Consider the following 22225-nt stretch of genomic DNA (forward strand, 5'->3'; position numbering starts at 1 on the left):
CTGGTAGCAGTATCTTTGAAGGTTTAACATGAGCAATGTCAGAGGTTTCCTTTGATTTATCTTCTGATATCAAGTTAACTTGAGCTATGTCAGAGGTTACTTGCTTCTTTGAGATATCAGAACTAACTATATCTTGACTCTGAACAACTTGAACCATGTCAGAGGTTGTCTTAGAAACTTTTCTTAAAGTCAGAGCAAGATCAGTATCTTCATCAGTAATTTCTTCATTCACAGGAGGCACATAAACCTTGATAGGTTCACCAACTTTCTCTTTGCCCTTGGACCTTTGGTCTATCTGCAGTTGTGATTTAGCTTTGGTTGCTACAGGATTTGTTCTTTCTTTTATCACAATGCCTTTGAGCTTTGGAAGTTTCATTTTACCAGAAGCTTCAGATTTAGATTTGACTTTTTCTGATTTAAGACTAGCTTCTTCTTCCATCAGACTCTCCAAGTCCATTCCTGGATTTTCCTTAAGAAATAATTGTCTTGACATTTCATCATCAAGATCCAAAAATTCATCAGAACTTATCCTTTTACCAGTAGCAGAAGTAATTCTTTTTCCAGCATCAGAACTTATCCTGTGACTTGTGATTTCAGCTTTTCTTGATGAGAAACCTCTACCTTGACTATGACCTCCACCCATTCCAAAGTTTCCCTGGTCATCTTTTTCATCATCCTTCCCCTTCAATGTCTTGTCAGTTTTGCATTTGGACTTAATTACTTTCTCCCCCTTTTTGGCATCAGCAGGTAAGAGAAGAGAGACAAGCAATTCCACTGAGGCTTGGATTTCATCGAGTTGAGATTGCTGAGAAGCTTGATTTTTCAAAATATCATCAATCTGAGACTGTTGCTTCTCTTGAGTCTTTTCAATATAAGCAACTCTGTCAAAGGTAGGTTGGAAGAATTTTTTCTTGTCAATTTTCTAAACTATTTCTTGTTTGAGTAATTCTTCCTGAATTTTATGTAACCCTTCATGAGTTGTGGAATGGAGACCTTGCAGATTTTTAGTACACAATGCAGTGACTCGAAGCTGTGTTTTGAAATCATCATTAATTAACATCTCATCAGCTTTTGTCAAGTGCTCAGCAAGAGTCTTTGCAGATGGAACACAGGTAACTGAGTTCCATTCCTTAGTCCACTCCTGTCCTGCAGGAGTTTCACTCCAAGGCACTGGTGCTTCTCTTGTAACAAACTTCTTAACTAGTTCACTTTTGTGAACAGTTTGCTGAGGTGCATGTCCTGAAGGACCTGCTTCATCAGCATCTGCATTTGGAGCTGCATCACCAGTATCATCAGCATTTGCAGCATCAGAACTTACAGAATCAGCATCTTCTGATAAAACAACAGTATGAGAAGCAATTGAGGCTTTAGTATCATCCTCTAAGTGCTGATCTGGTTCCAAGTTCTGATTAACAGCCATATCCTGATGCTCACCTATATTCTGATCATCATCATCTAGATGCAGAGAAGGTGTTGGAGATAATTCTAGAGTTTTAGTAGCATCAGGAAAAGGTGTTGTAGATGGATTAATTGTTGTTGGAGCTTCTAAGTAAAGTACCTCAGGCACAACCAGGTTCTGAATATCAATTTCAGCACTTGTGCCTGGATCAAAAGGAGATACAGTTTCATGTACAGGAGACACATATGGTGTGTTTGCCTTTTCTATAGAAGCTTCATGAGTTAGAGTCAAAGGAGAAGCAGTGGCTTCAACAAATTCTGGTTCTTGTGAGATCAGAGATTCCTGATCTCCTTCCTTAGCTGCTGCTTCCTCATCATCTGAAACTGGCCTTTTAGCTCTCTGTTTCTTATATCTCTTAGAAGGTGAGGATTCCTTGGGAGGTTCAGTAGAAGTCATTCTCCTAAGCCTTTTGAGAAGCTTAGATCCCCCAATTCCAGAATCCTTCTGAGAAGAAACTTTCTTAGCTTCTTTAACAACAGGTTCTGATGAAGAAACCTGTTCCTCACTATCAGACTCATCTCTCAGAACAATCCTCCTTCTCTTCTGTGGTGTTTGAGAAATAGTCTTTGTTCTCTTGGGCTTGGAAGATGAAGGCTTCACAGTAGGTGCTGAGGATGAAGGTTGAGCTGTCTGTGAAGTTGAGAGATATGATTTGAGATTCGTTCTTAGGGAGGGTTGAGGAATTGATGTATGAGTGGTATGTTCTGATGGTTGCTGTGGTGTTTGAGATGTGGTGGTGGGTTGTACATTAGGATAAACAGATCTATAGGTTTCAGGATCAGCATTTACCAAGATCTGTTTTACAGACTGAGGAATCTGTAAAGGTCTAACCACCTTTTTCTTAAGGTCAGCATTTACCAAGTCATTAAAGGCTCGTTTTGCAATTTTAAAGGGTGGATATAAAGAACTGGCTAGTTGAGGGGGATCAGTACAACAAAAGTTATATATAAGCTGACAGAATCTAGCAAAGTAAACTACATTTCTATCTTCTGTCATCCTATCCCCTATGAAACCTATCACAGCACTTGCAAAATCAAAATGAGTTTGGTTAATAATAGCATACCCGATGTGCTGAATCATTATTGGAATGGCATCAAAGTTTGAACACTTATTCCCGAAGGCTTTAGTGATGCAGTCGAAGAAGAAGCTCCATTCCTTTCAGATATGTGCCCGTTTCAACTCTCCAAGCTTAGTCAAACTCTTTTCATACCCCAAACTGTCCATTAACTCTTGTAGAGCTGATTCCTCCGGTGTTGAAAAAGTACAGCCTTCTGGTAAATGTAAGGCCTTGCAAATTGTACCAGGAGTTACCACATGTTCAGAATCATCCACTTCAAAAACAATACTGGGAGTACCAGTTGTACCACCATTATCAAAATGCCCAGTCCGCCAAAATGTCAGAACTTGTTGGCTTGAAAAGACTGAAGGCTAGGTCAATGCATACCCAATTTCACTGTATGCAAGAAGATCTTGCACAAAATACAATTCAGACGGAGCTTCATCATGATCGAGAATTGCAGCATAGTTATTTGGAATGAACTTAGCTCCATCAATGATCAAATTCTTATGTGCCATGAGAAAAATCGAAAATTAAGAGTGCCTGTTAGGTGTTTTATAAAATGTCTGTATGAAAAACCAACGTCAGGAGATGAGAGAGGGGGTAAAAGCAAAGAAAGAGAGATAAAGTGTAAAAGTAAATAAAAGATTGTATAATCTTCTCTCTCTCTTACTTATACTTGGTAAAAAAATATAACCGTTGGACACCTGTCAGACATGCAGCAATAATGAATAGTTAATGGGCACAGGAAAACAGTAATCATGACTTATCACATGCAGTTTTTCAAGGAAAAACCGTTCCACTTACCCAGTAATCCCATTAATTGAGGTAAGTCAGTTTTAATTCAAAATTTAAAATGTTCCCACTTCTTCAATTATTTTCACTGCAAAACCAATATTCTGAAAATAAATTTCAAGTGTGAGAATGACCAAAATAAATCAAGTAAACAAGTACTGATATTTTGAAGTCAGAACTTAATTTAAATCAATGATTAAAATGATCATCAGAACATGGATATATCAGGATTTAACAGTACAGTTAAATGTGCAAACATCTCAGAGACAGAATCTTGCAAAAATAAGAAATTTCATTAATATATTAAGAGAATACATTCATGAAATTGAAATTACATCAGAGAATTACAAGACTGTCCTAAGCTTCTATTCCTAACATCAACAGCCTTAGTCCTAGCTCAAGAAGCAGGGTAAAGCTGACGATGAAGAAAAATAGGAAGAAGAAAATAAGTTATTTCTTCTTCCTACTCTCTACAAAAAAATAGCGAGTCGGATAATTCGCTCTTGCTGGCGGAGAGCTTCCAGCCTTTCCTCCTCCAATCGCTCCAGATGGCGATGGTAGTCCATGTAAAATAACAGGAGGTGTGTGAGAAACTTCTGGGGAACCGAGTCCCAAATCTCATCAGGAATGACAGTCACGTGCCATTCCTGCTGCCATCCCTCACGGCTTAACTCCATATTGAAGGTCTCATAGTTTAAAAACATATTGTTGTTAACCATGATGTTGTGTATATGAGGGAAAATAGAGTAAGTGTTTGAGGAAAGAATTGATGTATAGGCTGATGTGAAGTGTTGGTTTATATAGGCAAGAGAATGCCAGGAGACGCAAGGAAATTTAATGCTGACAGGTAAAAATAATTCTACCTCGTCTCCCTAGACTGGGAAGACGAAAAACAGTTATTGGAAGTGTAAGACAGGGTTTAATGCACACAAGTAACAAGTAAAAATTACTGTGCATGTACGTGTTTTACTAACCCTAATTAGATTGACTGTTAATATTCTACCCAAACATATTCTGATGTAAAAAGAGGCTGTTTTTAGATTTTATCCACAAATAAGTCAAGTAAGGGATCAGAATTTAATATCAGAACTTAGACTTATATCAGAACTTAACAGTCATCAGAACATGATTTCTTAACTCGAAAAATGAATGCCTATTTTTAGTAATTCTTCACACAAATTCTGATATCTATTCTTCAGAACTTAATCATCAGAACGTTCAACAGAACTTGTCCTCATAATTTATACAATCTGACACATAAACTGTTCATCTAAAATAACATAGATCACCACAATAATTTTCATCATTCATATGGAGTGTTAGTGTTTGCATTAAGCTAAATATCAGACAAAGAGTAAAGTCTGATTCACTTCAATATATCTTAGAAATAAGGCATAACCAAAACTTTACTGAAAATCTATCATTATTCTGAAGCCTACTATTGAATGAGTTCACGCTTGAGTTCACCTTAACTATTTTGTGCTAATTTTGTGCATCTTTTGAAATTCCATTTTACAGTGGCTTCTCAGTGTAAGTGAGTCACGACTGTTTATCAGAATTTATGCTTTTATCAGAGTATTTCTCCAGTAATCATAGAGTGTGAAAAGTCACCAAGAAAATATTTTGCTTTTCTGATGCATATTACTTAATACCAGCAATGCACTTGGGTCGTCCCTTCCACATTTTTACTCTAGATCTCAAAGGAGTACCTGATTTTTATTTCTTGTTTCTTTTCCTTTTTCTTTTGATAAGTGAGGTTTATCAGCACTTAGACATTCAACAGATTTACTAGAATCAGAACTTAACAGATGATAAGCATTATTCTAGTTTTTGACTTCGTAATAAGATAGACAAAGTAAACTCAACTAAGCTCAATATCAGAATTTGCTTGTGTCAATAAATTTCCACAAAAATAATTACTTCTAACATGGGATCTCTAGTGTATTGAAGACTACTAGGTTAGCATCTAGCACAGGTATCCTCATAGGATTGAATAGTTACATAAACAGACATATCATTACCAGAGTTTAGAAATTCACATCAGACAACAATCAGTACTTAAGCAATTTTCAGGTAAGCACAGAATACATAAGGAAAGTAATTTCTATAAATACTGATCATAAAGTCTGATGCATCAGAACAAAAACTAAGAAGATTTAGAGAAAGAACCTGAAACCATTCCAAGTTCATTTACCAATCTTATAAAAGTAGCTTCACACAGTGGTTTTGTGAAAATATCTCCTAGTTGTTGATCTGTTGGAACAAAGTGCAATTCCACTGTACCTTCATCCACATGTTCCCTTATGAAGTGGTACCTTATGCTGATGTGCTTTGTCATTGAGTGTTGAACTGGATTTTCTGTCATAGCAATAGCACTTTGATTATCACAGTAAATAGGGATTTTAAAATATGTTAACCCATAATCCAGTAACTGATTCTTCATCCAAAGAATCTGTGCACAACAGCTTCCTGCAACAATGTACTCTGCTTCTGCAGTTGATGTGGAAATTGACTTTTATTTCTTGCTAAACCAAGAAACCAATCTGCCTCCAAGAAATTGGCAGCTTCCACTTGTGCTTTTCCTGTCAATTTTGCAACCTGCAAAATCTGCATCTGAGTAACCTATTAGTTTAAAATCTGATTCTCTGGGATACCACAATCCCAGATCAGCTATTCCCTTAAGATACTTGAAAATTCTTTTCACAGCTGTTAAGTGAGGTTCTCTTAGATCTGCTTGAAATCTGGCACAAAGACAGGTAGCATACATGATATCAGGTCTACTAGCAGTTAGATAGAGTAGAGATCCAATCATACCTCTGTAATCAATAATATCTACTGATTTACCAGTATCCTTATCCAGTTTTGTTGCAGTGGCCATGGGAGTGGATGCACTTGAACAATCTTGCATTCCAAATTTCTTCAGCAAATTTTTGGTGTACTTAGTTTGACAAATAAAAGTGCCTTCTTCATTCTGCTTGACTTGAAGCCTAGAAAATAGCTAAGTTCCCCCATCATACTCATTTCATACCTTGACTTCATCAGTTTGGCAAACTTCTTGTAAAGTCTATCATTTGTAGAACCAAAGATGATATCATCAACATATATCTGAACCAGAAGTAAGTCTTTTCCATGGTTGAGGTAGAACAGTGTTTTGTCTATAGTTCCTCTGTTAAATCCACTTTCCAGAAGAAACTGAGCTAAAGTCTCATACCATGCTCTTGGAGCTTGCTTAAGTCCATAAAGTGCTTTATCAAGCCTGTAGATATAATCTGGATATTTGGAATCTACAAAGCCTGGAGGTTGTTCAACATATACTTCTTCCTCCAATTCTCCATTGAGAAAAGCACTTTTCACATCCATTTGAAAGACAGTAAACTTTTTGTGAGCAGCATAAGCCAAAAATATCCTTATGGCTTCCAATCTAGCAACTGGTGCAAATGTTTCATCATAATCAATTCCCTCCTGTTGAGAATATCCTTTTGCAACCAGCCTTGCCTTATTCCTTGTAATTATGCCATCACTATCAGTTTTGTTTCCGAATACCCATTTTGTACCAACAACAGATCTATTTTTTGGTCTTGGCACTAGGGTCCAGACTTTATTTCTTTCAAATTCATTTAACTCTTCCTGCATTGCTTGCACCCAATCAGCATCTTGCAGAGCTTCTTCCACTTTCTTTGCCTCAGTCTGAGAAAGAAAAGAATTGTAAAGACATTCACTTGAAGTAGCTGTTCTAGTTCTGACACTTGCATCAGGATTTCCAATTATCAAATCAGGTGTATGTGATTTAGTCCACTTCCTTGCAGATGGAAGGTTTTCTCTAGAACTAGATGCTCCCCCATGATCCATGCTGTCTTCATTAACATTTTCTGATGCTCCCCTGAAACTATGCTCTCTGAGTTGGATTCTTCAGAATTTAGATTTTCAGAACTATCAGAACTTGACGAATCAGGACTTGAAGAGCCAGATGTATGTTCTGATGCTTCTTGAGATGTGGTTATATCTTGAGTATGCTCCCCCTGCATAGGTGCATCTTCCTTTGGTGTAGTCACCACAGTTTCAATAACATCAGAGTTTAATCCTTTAGAGCTTGCAGTATCAGGATTTAGACTGTCAGGATTTTCAGTATCAGAATTTAAGTCTTCATTTTCAAATCTCAGCTGCTCATGATCATTGAAGTCTTCAAGCCCAGTAACCTTCTTATCATCAAATGAGACATTGATAGATTCCATGACCACTCTTGTTCTCAAGTTATAGACTCTGAAGGCTTTTGTGGAAAGTGGGTACCCAACAAAAATTCATTCATCAGCTTTTAAATCAAATTTGGATAGCTGTTCAGGATGAGTCTTAAGAACAAAGCACTTGCATATAAATACGTGAAAATACTTCAGATTTGGCTTCTTTTTCTTCACCATCTCATATGGTGTCTTTCCATGCTTGTTAATTAGTGTTGCATTCTGAGTAAAACAAGCAGTCTGCACAGCTTCAGCCCAGAAATAGGTTGGAAGCTTTGCTTCATCAAGCATTGTTCGTGCAACTTCAATAAGAGTTCTATTCTTTCTTTCAACAACTCCATTTTACTATGGAGTTTCAGGAGCAGAGAATTCTTGCTTGATTCCATGGTTTTTGCAGAACTCTTCTATTATCAAATTCTTGAACTCAGTACCATTATCACTTCTTATTATCTTCACTGGGTCTTTGACCAATTTATCCAGTTGCTTGACATGATCAATCAAAAGAGATGCAGTTTCACTTTTTGTGTGCAAATAATACACCCATGTGTATCTGGTGAACTCATCCACTATGACCATAGCATATTTCTTCTTTGTAATAGACATGACATTTACTAGACCAAATAGATCAACATGTAGTAGGTGATAAGGCTCAAGAATTGATGATTCAGTCTTGCTCTTGAATGAAGATTTCCTTTGTTTGGCCTTCTGATAAGAATCACAAAAGCCATCAGGAGCAAATACTGACTTTGGCAGTCCTCTCACAAGATCTTTCTTGACCAACTCATTTATATTGTTGAAATTTAAATGAGAGAGTTTCTTGTGCCAATTCCAGCTTTCTTCAATTGATGCTCTACTCATCAGACAGATTGCAGAACCATCAGTACTTGTTGAAAGCTTGGTTTCATAGATGTTACCACGCCTGTATCCTTTCAGAACAACTTTGCCTGTAGATTTACATACAACTTCACAGTGTTCTTCAAAGAAATCCACATGATAACCTCTATCACAGATTTGACTAACACTCAGCAGATTGTGTTTAAGTCCTGAGACCAGAGCTACTTCTTTAATGATGACATTCCCAAGATTGATATTGCCATATCCCAATGTTTTTCCAATGTTGCCATCTCCATAAGAAACACTTGGGCCAGCCTTCTCCACAAAGTCTGATAGCAGGGCTTTATTTCCAGTCATATGTCCTGAACATCCACTGTCCAGAACTAGGATGTTTTTCCTGTTGCCCTGCAATCACAAAGACCACTAATGATTAGTTTTAAGGACCCAGACATGCTTGGATCCTTTGGCCTTATTAAGTCTGTTAACATTTGCAGCGGATTTAGCATCAGAGTTTATGTTAACATTTTTCTTATCAGAATTTACAATATCAGACTTTGAATCAGAACTTACACTAAAAGGAACAATGGTAACTTTCTTTAAAGAAGGTTTTATTTGATAATAATCATAGTCCAAACTATGATATTCCATAAAAGTATAAATGGAATGCCATAAACTACCACAATGAAAATAAGGATTTTGTGGCTTATATCTAACAGACTGACTCTTAACTCCTGACTTTGAAGGTAAGGAGTTTATGTTCTTATTCTTCCTGCAAAAAGAAGCTAGATGGTTAGAACTTCCACAGTTATGACACGTTTTCCTAGGAGCATCAGGAACAGGCTTATAATTATTGCTTTTATTCACACCTTCCTTTCCATTCCTATTTTTCCTAGGTGACTTTACCTTGTTTGCATTCTTAACGTCTTTCAGCTTATGCTTAAGCTGCTTCTTAGTCATTAAGCCTACGTTTACTTTAGTTGTCTTTTCCTATTTTAGTTTGTCAGAAGTTAATTCCTTTTTAACTTCTGATTTCTCATTATCATACTTTACAGCTACAAACTTAACAGGTTTTAACTTAGATTTTTGATTAAGAACTATAGGCTTAATATCTACAGTTCCTTTATCATTCTTATCCTCTCCATAACCTAAGCCCTCTTTCCAGTTTTCACTACTTAACGAACTATGAGTTGTTCAGCCAGAGTTAGTCCAAGTCCTGATAATCTCTCTTTCCTTTTCTAACTCAGCTTTTAGAGATTCATTCATTTTAAGTACTTCATCCCTAACATAGAAAGCATCATCTCTATCTTTCTGAGTTTGATGGAACATGACTAACTCTTTTTCTAAATAATCATTCCTCTTTTTGCAAGCAAGATTTTCAGAAGTTAATCTTTCACATGTTAAAGTTTGATCTCTATAACTAATGAACATGGTTTTAAGATATCTTCTCAACTCATTAGTATCATCAGTATGAAAGGCATAAGTAGTTTGAGGTACCTTTAATTCAGCAGCTTCAGAACTGCTTTCAGCACTTGCCTTATCAGCATATGCCATCAAGGCATAATTCTCCTCACTTTCAGAATCTGAGGTGTCTGTCCAGCTTTTCTTCTTTGTAAAAAGAGCCTTGCCTTTGTCACTTTTCACTTTCTTGCAATCAGGAGATATGTGGCCTTTCTCACCACAGTTATAGCATTTGACATTTGTATAATCTCCTCTATCATACTTTCCTCCTCTGCCCTCATATTTTCTGAAATTCTTCTTATCAGAACTTGCGCCTTTCCTGGAAAACTTCTTTCCCTTCCTGAACTTTCTGTATGTAATCTTTGTGATTCCGTTCACCATAAGAGCATACAGCTTCATCATCTCTTCATCGACATCCGTCTCAGGCAAGTTTTCATATTTTGAGTCATCATCACTTTCAGAACTTGATGACTCAGTATCAGACTTTGTGAAGAGAGCTTTACCCTTGTCTTTCCTTGAGGTAGCTGCCTTGGGGGATTCTTCTTCAGCCTTAAGAGCAACTGTCCTTGACTTTCCTCCTTTCCTCTTGTTTCTTTGTTCCATCTCAAGTTCATGAGTCTTGAGCAATCCATAAATTTCATCAAGAGTTGTTTCATCAAGATTATAGTTGTCTCTTATTGTTGTTGCCTTCAAATCCCAGCATTCAGGAAGAGCTAACATGAATTTAAGGTTTGAATCTTCAAGATCATACTCCTTATTAACCAGTGACAAATTATTCAAGAGTTTGACAAATCTATCATATAAATCAGTCAATGACTCATTAGCCTTTGAGTCAAAGTGTTCATACTCTTGAGTGAGTATTGTCTTCCTGTTCTTCTTAATCGTATCCGTTCCCTGACATCTTGTTTCCAAGGCATCCCATATCTCATTTGCAGTCTTGCAGTTTATTACCCTGTTTGACATTACATTATCAATAGCACTATGCAGTAAGTGTCGTACCTTAGCATCCTTAGCAATTGATGCGATATCTTCAGCAGTCTAATCACTCTTCTCCTTTGGTACATACTTTACTGCTTCACCTGCAACTGCAACAGCGAGCTTGGTTGGTTTGTGAGGCCCTTCCTTGATTCTATCAAGATATCAAGATATTCTATCAAGATATTCTGGCATATTCAGATGGTCTCAATATGGGAACTTTAATAGTCTCATATCGGCTTTGAATTTGTGTCTTTGGAGGTTCTTCAGCTTTGGGGGGCTTAGTTGGAGTTTCTACTTCAGACATGATTGTTTTTGGATCTTAAACTGTTTGTGTGTTAACAGATAGGCTCTGATACCACTTGTTAGGTCACACACATTGTAGAGGAGGGTGAATACAGTGTATAGCACAATCAAATCGAACTTTAATAACTCAAGTAACAGAAAAAAAACTTTATTCAAAACAATAAACTCTGTTACAGTATGAAACTGTTCTCTCTCAGTGATGAACAAATATCACGAGAGCTACTAGGGTTACAATGAATAATCTTCTCGATTGTGATAACACTTATAGTGTAAACCCTATGTATGTGTTTATATACTACACAGTTACAAGATAATCGCTAATTGATATGGAATATAATTCTGCTTCCTAAAATATATCAATCAGTTATCTTTTCTTCCAAGTATTCTATTCTTCATAGAATTCTTTCTTCATACATATCTCTTCTTATGTTTGTCTCGATCTTCTCTTCCTGTGAATCAGCTGCCTTCCTTATCTGAACGTTTCCTTTAAGTCCTGATATTATCTTCTGATAAATATCTTCTGAACCTTAAGTACTGATGACTTAAGTTCTGACTTCAGTATAAGTGCTGATTTCAGTTAAGTACTGATTTATCCTGTTTAAGTAAGATCTGTAAACTAGACATAAATCACATTAGCCATGACATTATCAAATATATCTAACATGGGAGTAGTATAGAAAGCTGCTCTGATTGAGAACAATGGGATGCAGTCAAGAAAGGAAAGGGATAACAAAAAGAGAAAGGTTCCATTTTATGGAAAAAAGTCTGAAGCCGGAAATTCACAAGATCGGAGTGTAAAGAGGATTTGATTCCATAAGGGCGGAAATTTTCAAAAGAAGGGAAATTTGGGCAAAAGACAAGAATCAAAGGGGAACAACCAGGCAAGCCAAGGACAAGTTGGAGAAAACAGGTTCCAGAGACCGGAATGCAAGCATTGTGGAAGAAGGCACCCCGAAGTGTGTAATAAGCTGAGCATGACATGCTATAGGTGCAACCAGAAGGGACATTTGGCAAATGAGTGTAAGATGCCGAAGCCAGGAGTTACATGTTACAAGTGTGGAGAGACTGGACACATAGCTAGGGAGTGCAAGACGACCGGACCAGTCAAAGCTTTAATGAATGTGGCAAGTACCAGTGCAAGCGTGCCAGCTGAGGTATTGGTATTACCTTCACCACCTACAACAACTCTGCAAGCAACAACAAGGACACTGTTCAGAACTCTGAGGTGATAGCAGGTACACTTTTACTCAATAATGTCAAAGCTAAAGTATTAATTGATTCGGGAGCAACAAGATCTTTCATATCAGAAACTTTTATTGATAAACTTCAATGTGATAAAATGATTATGAGCGAGGTAGTAAATGTGGTAATTGCGAACCAAGAGAAGATTCCTGTGAATCAATTATGTCCGAAGTGTGGGATTGATATTTCGGGGCATAAGTTTACAGCCGACTTGATACTCTTCAAGTTGGGAGAGTTCGATATAATTTTAGGTATGGATTGGTTAGGGAAGAATAACGCCCAGATTAATTGTAAGACCAAGAAAGTGTATTTAAAGACGAAGAGTGGAGAGAAGGTAGTATTTAAGGGATAGAGGCAAGAACAACTGTTTCTTACAATCGTTCAGGCTAAGAAGCTACTTAGAAAAGATTGTGAGTCGTTCCTAGCTTATGTAGTGGATTCAAAAAAGGGCAATCCTAGCATAGAAGATATCCCCGTAGTTAACGAGTTCCCAGATGTGTTTCCAGATGAACTACCAGGCTTACCAGCTGATCGAAAAATCGAGTTCGAGATCAACCTTGCTCCGGGCACAGAACCAGTTTCAAAGGCCCCATATAGGATGGCACCAGCAGAAATGAAAGAGTTGGCGAGCCAGCTACAAGAATTGTTGGATAAATGAGTAATTCGGCCAAGTACGTCGCCATGGGGAGCACCTGTTCTGTTTGTAAAGAAGAAAGATGGAAGTATGTGGCTATATATAGATTATCGGGAGTTGAATAAGGTAACGATCAAGAACCGCTACCCGCTACCAAGAATAGATGACCTATTTGACCAGCTAAAAGGAGCAAAGTTCTTTTCGAAGATTGGCTTGAGATCAGGATACAATCAATTAAGGATCAAGGAAGAAGATATTCCCAATACAACATTCAGGACCAGATACGGACATTATGAATTCTTAGTAATGCCGTTTGGATTGACTAATTCCCCGGCCGCATTTATGGATCTGATGAATCGGGTATTTAAAAAGTATCTGGACAAGTTCGTAGTGGTATTCATTGATGACATCCTTATTTATTCAAAGTCGGAAGAAGAACATAAGTAGTATCTATGGATAGCATTGGAGATACTCCGGCAAGAGAAGTTGTAAGCGAAGTTTTCTAAATGTGAGTTTTGGTTAAAGGAAGTTCAATTTTTGGGACACGTCATTAGAAATGAAGGAGTTAAAGTAGATCCGGCAAAGATTGAGGCGATGATGAGTTGGGAAAGGGCAAAGACACCTACGGATGTGCGAAGTTTTCTAGGATTGGCAGGGTATTATAGAAGGTTTGTCAAGGATTTTTCGAAAATCGCCACGCCATTGACTAAGTTAACCAGGAAGAATCAGAAGTTTGAATGGAGTGCAGAATGTGAGGATAGCTTTCAAAAGTTGAAACGGAGATTGGTAACGGCTCCGGTGTTAGTACTACCAGATGACTAAGGAAACTTTGTGATTTTCAGCGACGCTTCACATAAGGATTGGGTTGTGTGCTAATGCAACACAATAAGGTGATCGCATATACGTCAAGACAGTTAAAACCGCATGAGTTGAAGTACCCGACGCATGACTTAGAACTAGCCGCCATAGTGTTCGCACTTAAGATTTGGAGACATTACCTCTACGGAGAAAAGTGTGAAATCTACATGGATCACAAGAGTTTAAAGTACATTTTCACTCAGAAGGAGCTCAATGTGAGGCAAAGGAGATGGTTGGAATTGATCAAGGACTACGATTGCTCGATAAATTATCATCCTGGAAAGGCGAATATTGTAGCCGATGCTTTAAGTAGGAAGGAGAGATTGAATATGATGGCAACACCAAAGGAATTATCTGAAGAGATTAAGAAATTTGGATTAGAACTTTGTGATTGTGGAGTAGTTGAAGAAGTTTGTCGTGCAATGACTTTTCAGCCTACACTAGTGGAAAGGATAAGGAAATGTCAGGAAGAAGTAATGGAGAAAGAGAAGAATGAGCTAACTGGAGAAGAGATTGGCACTCAAAGGGATGAGCAAGGTATACTAAGGTTTTCCTCAAGAATTTGGATTCCTCATGTACCTGAATTGAAGAATGAGATCCTACAAGAAGCCCACAATTCAAGATTTTTAATCCACCCGGGAAGCACCAAGATGTATCGGGACTTAAAGCAGAACTTTTGGTGGCCAAATATGAAGCGAGACGTGGCAGAATGGGTTGCAAAGTGTTATACTTGTCAGAAAGTGAAGGCAGAACATCTACGACCAAGCGGATTAATTTAGCCCCTAAAGATTCTAGAATGGAAATGGGAAAATATTTCTATGGACTTTATGGTGGGACTACCGCGAACAAAATCCGGACATGACACTATATGGGTTATAGTTGATCGCCTTACAAAGTCGGCGCATTTCCTTCCAATTAATGAGAAGTCGTCATTGGACAAATTAGTTCATCTGTACGTGCATAAAATCGTACTAAGGCATGTACCCGTATCGATAGTTTCTGACAGAGATCCCCGATTTAACTCGAGATTCTGGAAGCAATTTCAAGAAAGTCTTGGCACGAAGTTGAACATGAGTACGGCGTACCACCCGCAGACCGATGGTCAGAGCGAAAGGACAATTCAAACAATCAAAGACATGTTGCGCAGTTGTGCATACGATTTTACAGGAAGTTGGAACGACCATTTGCCATTGATAAAATTCTCTTACAACAACAACTATCACTCCAGTATTGGCATGCCACCATACGAAGCTTTATACGGACGAAAATGTAGATCGTCGACAAGTTGGAATGAAGTAGGAGAAGGAAGGATTCTAGGCTCAGAATTGGTACAACAGTTGCATGAAATAGTCAAGTTAATTGAAAAGAGGTTGCTTGCTGCTCAAGATAGACAGAGGAAATATGCGGATCCAACACGTAAGGATGTTCGATTCCAAGTAGGCGAAGCCATTTTGTTGAAGGTGTCACCAAGAAAAGGGTTGTCTAGATTTGGCAAGAAGTTAGCACCTAGATATATAGGTCCTTTTGAGATTTTGAGTCAAGTGGGGAAGGTAGCCTACGAGTTAGCCTTACCACCTCAGTATCAGCTTGTGCATAATGTGTTCCATGTGTCGTTGCTTAAAAAGTACAATCCTGACGCTAGCCATGTGATAGAATATGAACCTGTAGAAATTCAGGCAGACCTGTCATTTGTGGAGCAACCTGTCAAATTACTCGACTGGCAAGTAAAGAATCTTAGGAATAAGTCGGTAAAGTTAGTGAAAGTACTTTGGAGGAACCCCAAGGTCGAAGAATCAACTTGGGAGTTAGAGTCTGATATGCATTCCCGGTATCCTCATCTGTTCTCTTAGATTCTGGGGACAGAATCCCTTAAGGGGGAGAGGATGTTACGACCGGCATTTTGTGTAATATTATTTGTGAACTTGGTATAATATTAGAGCCGAATGTAAATATACTTAATGGTTGTACGTTTGTGTGAATGAAAATTTCTGCATTATAAATTTTCTTTATTTAGTATATGATTTTTCAAAGCAAAAGTTTATTTATTTCCTTTATTTTTGATTTATAAGGAATATTCTAAACTTTGGAGAAATTTTCTTTTAAAAGTTATTTTGTTCACAAATTTCGAAAGTGATTTTATAAAAATTTCTGAAAATTCAAGTTATTTTATGGTATAAATTTTATAATTTTTGAACTTATATTTTATTTTATAAAAATAAATCTTTAAAAATTTTAGTTGTAATAATTAGAAAATTACAAGGAAGCCCTTGCATGCAAACCACCTATCTATACTCTTCAAGGACAAATAAGACATTTCTAAACCGACTAACTCTTGATTTATTAGTTAAATTACCTCCTTGACCTTGCATGCAAGATAGCCTAACTCTAGCTAGAAGGTTATTCTTGTCATTACCCAAACCCACTCACATTATAGTCAAATCAAGACATAAAAACAAATCAAGGAAGTGATCACCACTCCACTTTCACTCCACCACTTCCCTCTCCTCTTCTTCTCCTCCTCCCTCTCGGCTTTCTCCCCTCCCTCTCGGCAATTTTCAAAACCGAAGCCCCCATCCCCTTCTTTCTTCATTTCTTCACTCAAAAAATCATCCTATAATCAATTAATCTTACTCCCTACATGTTGTTCATGTGTATCTCAAGAGTTTAGAGTAGAAAACTTATGTGTTGACTTTGCATGGTGATGTTTTTTTTTAAAACTCAAAGTGTATATCCTTGATTCTTGTGAATTCAAGGCTTTCACCATGAGTTATAGTATCATAGGGCTGAGAATGGCTAAACATGAGTGTGTTGCACTTATGAAAATGTTGTTTTCACCCTAATCCCCTTCTTCCAAAACCGAAGCCCCCATCCCCTTCTTTCTTCATTTCTTCACTCAAATAATCATCATATAATCAATTAATCTTACTCCCTACATGTTGTTCATGTGTATCTCAAGAGTTTAGAGTAGAAAACTTATGTGTTGACTTTGCATGGTGATGTTTTTTTTAAAACTCAAAGTGAATATCCTTGATTCTTGTGAATTCAAGGCTTTCACCATGAGTTATAGTATCATAGGGCTGAGAATGGCTAAACATGAGTGTGTTGCACTTATGAAAATGTTGTTTTCACCCTAATCCATTAGGCCATGACTTGATAGGAGCCGAATGGATGGTGCTTTGGTTGCTTTGTTTCATTTTGTGTGTTTTTGTGATAATAACATGAAAATCTTAGTAAAATCTTGGTAAAAACCTTTGCATGCTAAGTGGTCATTTAGATATAATCCATGATAGGCTTGCATGTTGATTTATAATGAAAATTTATTTGGAAATCATGTTGTTTTGGTTTGAAAGACTCGAAGTCATGCATGCATGTAGATTTCTCTTGAATTTTGGAAGTTATTGATCATTCGAAGTGATATTTTGCTAGTAAACCTTAATTTTAGTTAAGTTAAGATATTATTAAGAATTTTGCTCCTTAATATGTGATGTTATCTCGTTTATACTTATTAAAAGGGTTAAAGTTGTTGTCCTTGAAAACTTGATGACTTGTAATTTGTGTAATGTGATTTCCTTTATTTTACTATGTTGCACCCTAGGTAAGGATGATCTCCACTAAGCCTATTTTGAGTGTAAGGAAGTTATTTCAGTAGATCACCATAGTTAAGTTATGATTTGGGTATTTTGGTTGTTGGTGGTTGGGTTTGTTAAGTGAGAACCTTGGAGAAAGGAGAGTCTTACTTTCTGCAGAAAATCAGTTTGGTACCCTGAGGTTTAGAGTGAGTTTTGACCATGTCATTGTTGTGCACTTTGAGGCCCAATCCACCAGAAGCTAGAATTAGGAGTATATAAAAGGTTTTAGGTGTTTGTTGGAGTATTGCAAGTCGTTTTGTTAGCTGCACGAGTGGAATCACAAAATATGTCCAGCAGGGGACAGTTTTGTTGCAACATAGAAATAGGAAGTTTTGACCATGTCATGGGTAGGCCCTCATTAGGCCCTGTTGGGCCTTAGTTAGAGGGAGTGTCAGAGGAGTGTTTCCAACCATAGTTCATAGGATTTGAGTTAGAACCATGTGTCACAAGTTAGTTCAAGTCAGGGCATTTTCTGCCCAGAAAAAAACAGGGGAACTCTGGACTTTGAGCTTAGGCCCAAGGAGGCCCAAGCTAGACCCTTGAGCCACATCGAGTTTCGGAGATGACTTATGGTCAGAAGAGTCTAGTGTAGAAGTTTTGGAGGTAAACATGTAGTTTAAGAGTGTCTAATGCACTCAAGAAACCATAGATGTCATTCTGAAATTTACTCTAGTGAGCACTTTCACTTACCACGTAGTTTTAGAGCACCTATGAGTGAGACCTAGGTTGACCACTATGGTTGCAAGATAGTATAAAACCATTATAGTTAAAGGCCCAAGTGAGGGTCAATAGGTTTTGGATAGTTAAGTAAAGGCACATCGAGTTAGAAGGCCCAATTTGGAGACTTTGTCTAGTTTAGCGATCAAGTGACTTAGTTGGGGATCGAGATCATCCAAGCCTAGTGTTGCATTATGATGTGTGTGATATTATTTAGTATTAAAATATGGTATGTGAGTATATGTGGCTATGTGTACTATTGTATTTATGAGGTAATTATAAATTTCGTGCATATAGGCCTAAGTGCCATTTGTGTTTAATTTCGGGTTGTAAATAGGTTGAGTTAGTGAGAGTAGATTATAATGAGGTTATTATTAATTGTGTAGGATCTCGAGACGAGAGTAAACTTGCCATAATGGTCGAGTAAAGCTTCCAGTTGCTCCTACCAGCCAGACCAGACCAGCCTTTTTCAAGGCAAGTGATTCAACCCGTTTTTCGTTTACACTGCAAATGTGTGATAATTAGTTCATATATATTGATGCGATTATCCTGAGTTATCTTGATATACTTGAACCAAGAGATTCTTAAATCTATCTTTATATTATATAGAAATTCCATAAACCCTCAAGTACATATTGCAAGTAGATCAAACGTCGTATCACGTTAGTATATCAAAGTAATTGGATTGCCATGATAAAATAAAGATTTGATATAATACTTGATTGATCCTCTTGATTAACATGCCATTGACTCCTAAAATATTGACATCTCATCCTGATGCTTGAACCCCAATAGAAACTGTACCTTGATACCTAAAAGCCAGATATTCTTTAAAGTTGTTCTTAATTGATTGATAACCCTTTTTCTTGCCCTAAAGTTCGACAATCCTGATATACCTTGAGCTAAAGATCATTTCTTCATACCTTAACACCTCTAGTATTCATGAAGCTTATCTTCTTGATGTTCTAGTACTTGTACCTTGTCGAAAACCATTGCTTTAAGCCTAATTTGGCATTACTCTTTCATAATATCCAATAGCCTCGCTAAATTTCCTTGTCAAAGTTCTTGTATATGGAAACCTTTCAATTACCCTAATATAGTAAAGTCTAGTGGATCATGGCCCTGAGATTTGGTGACATATTTCCAGTGTTTCAAGTTGATCTATAATCCCTTGATAAAAATGTTTACTACTTAAGAGATTTTATCATAAATCGACATCAGTTTTTGAAATAATTAAAATGTGGATTTTCAGTCCCAAAGGGGGATAAATGTTTTCTTTGAATAGTGGATCTGGACTGAGACGCGAATCCTTTCTACACTTATATTGTAGGCTTAAAAGTTTCCTAGGGAACCCATTAATATTTTAGAACCCAGCGAGGTTCGGGATTACTTTGCGGCTGATCACCGGCTGTAATCCGTAGCGTCATAAAATGATTTTGTTTAAGTTATGATTTTGAAAATGTTTTGATTCAAGCAAATGATGCCATCACTCAAAGTTTTATCTCTTGTTAATATTGGTTACGTCTTCGCATTGTCATTCTTTTATATATATCTCGATTTATGCTTTGTATCGTATTATTTCGCACTTGTTGAGCATTTGGCTCACTCCTTGCTTTACCCTGATATTACAGCTAGCAGCTATGGTTAGATTTAAGCAGACAGCACGTAAGACCTGTGAGCCGATGCGTATGTCCAAGCTCAGGTAGAATAAGAGATAGTTTTGTGTGAGGGCTCGATAAAAAATTTTAGTTGTAATAGATGGTAGTGTTGGGCTGTTCCAAACCCTAAATTGTAAGATCTTGGATTCGGTCAAGTTTACTTTCTTTTAAATATTTTAAAAGTTATTTATTTTGTATGTTAAGTTGGGGGTGTGACAAGAATATTTTCTTTGATGAAATAATGAGAGAGAGAATTATTTTCTAAATAGTTTAGAAAAAGAAATAATGACTAAAATAGTTTTAAGTATTATTAAAGCATTTTATAAAGATAAAATGTGGGGCTAATATATATATATATATATATATATATATTGATATATTATGGAAAAACCCTAGGAGAGCCCTATAAATAGAATGAGATGGCTCATTCTATTGATATACTTGGTTTTGTGAAAACCCTAGCCTCCATCTTCTTCCTCTCTCTCTCTCTCTCCCAAAAAAACTCCATTTTTATAAAAGCTTGGTTTTATAAAAAGCTTCATCGAAGAAGATCATTCTTGGTAGATACCGGTAGAGTGCTTCACACGCTGAGGAGCAACTGCTAGCAACCATATTATAAAGCTTCGATTTGAAGGTATGGTTATGATTCCTCCATTTTTCCTGATTTATACGTTTTTCTATATGTGCGATATATGGTTTTTACTGAATAATTGTTGTATCACGTTTCCGCTCATCCGTAAATTCCTTCAGAAGGTCCTCTGTGTAACACCCCCAGATCCGGGGTCGGGGATTCGGGTTGTCACGAGTTCCATTTCCCTTATCAATACTTAATCTTAACAGTCAACCAACTACTGCGTACTGTGACCCCATAATATACACACACACACCACAAGTTATAGTCTCAGAGATGAATACCAAAAATAACACAAGTCATTTTATTCCACAAATATAAGTCATTACACCTCAAAAGGGTTTCTGAATAAGTTTACATTTCCTTGCCATTATTACAATTCATAAATATACATAAGTCTGGTACAACAAAAGTTGAAAGCCTAACCTATTGGTAGTTCCTACCTCAGCTACAACGGCATCAACGCCTACATGAAACTGCGGAACGTTTCCTATCCGCTCACGAATTGGGAGCTTGGTCCTGTTCATCTTGTCTATCTGTTATTGTGTGATGAAAGAAGAAAGCAAGGGTGAGCAACAAGCCCACCGAAATAATATGTATAATAATTAACAATATATGAGCATTCTCATAGTACTTATGAAAGTCTTGGTGAAGAAGAATTGAACCAAGTTGATATCTTAACGCGACCAAGTCGCAAAATATTCAGTATATATATATACATATATACTTTTCACAATCTTTGAAATCCTCTAACATGTATAATATACACAGAGTTCCAGTTTATAACTGTATAAAAATATCGTTGCAAGGTGATCTCATATATCTAACCTTGCCTCAACGTTTTTCTGAAAACCTTTGTCATTCATAAGATAATCATTAACTAGATATAAGTTGAAAAGATGAAGTTACAAGATACTCCAATATACTTATATCTTTTTCCGAATACTACTTGAACTACCACCGTTCAAGGTATAAATAGTTCATCCCATAGATGAAGCTACACGACAAAACTTGTATAGAATCAATCTTTGAAATATCATCAAAATGAAATGAAGTTACGAGATACTTCATTTGATGAAAACATCATTTTAAAAACTCGACCCTGCCAACACTCAACAATCGCCCAGCCGTAGCCTTTCTATCGAAGTGCTCTGGGTAGTGTTGCAGAAATATCCAATTGGAAGATGAACTCATTACTGGAGTTTGTCGCGCCAGGAAGACCACTCACGATGATCAGTCACAGTAGTGCAACCCCACCATTTTCTACATGTAGAGGAGAACAGTCGGATTTACTTGTCAACTGAACACTGGACTCCTAAGGAATGAACCGTCTTAGCGGAACTTCCGGGCCATTTGGGCCAATAAATAAGGCTGGGCCGACGCCACTCGACCACTTATGCCACTCCTAGTTCAGATGAAATCCATGACTCTGAAACGTAAAGCTCGTCCCCCCTTTCCCCAAGTAGAAACTTGTTGATACGGCTCCACCAAGAAGTCGTATCTAGTTGGAAAGGGAAACTCACCGATATTTCCCAGGCGATGCCTGTTAATGGATTACCTTATTCCAAGAATTTTACTTCCGGAGTGTTGGGTAAGTAATCAAAAACTCTTTTATCAAAACAACAACCTTGTTGCGAATATAAAATACACCACAGAGCCGGATCCCTCAGGTTTTGAGCGAGTATTTAAAATCCCCTTCGAAAGGAAGATCTTAAATATAAAAATGAGTTTTGGGAT

Source organism: Apium graveolens, chromosome 11 (assembly GCF_009905375.1).
Source record: "Apium graveolens cultivar Ventura chromosome 11, ASM990537v1, whole genome shotgun sequence".
NCBI classification, from domain to species: Eukaryota; Viridiplantae; Streptophyta; class Magnoliopsida; order Apiales; family Apiaceae; genus Apium; species Apium graveolens.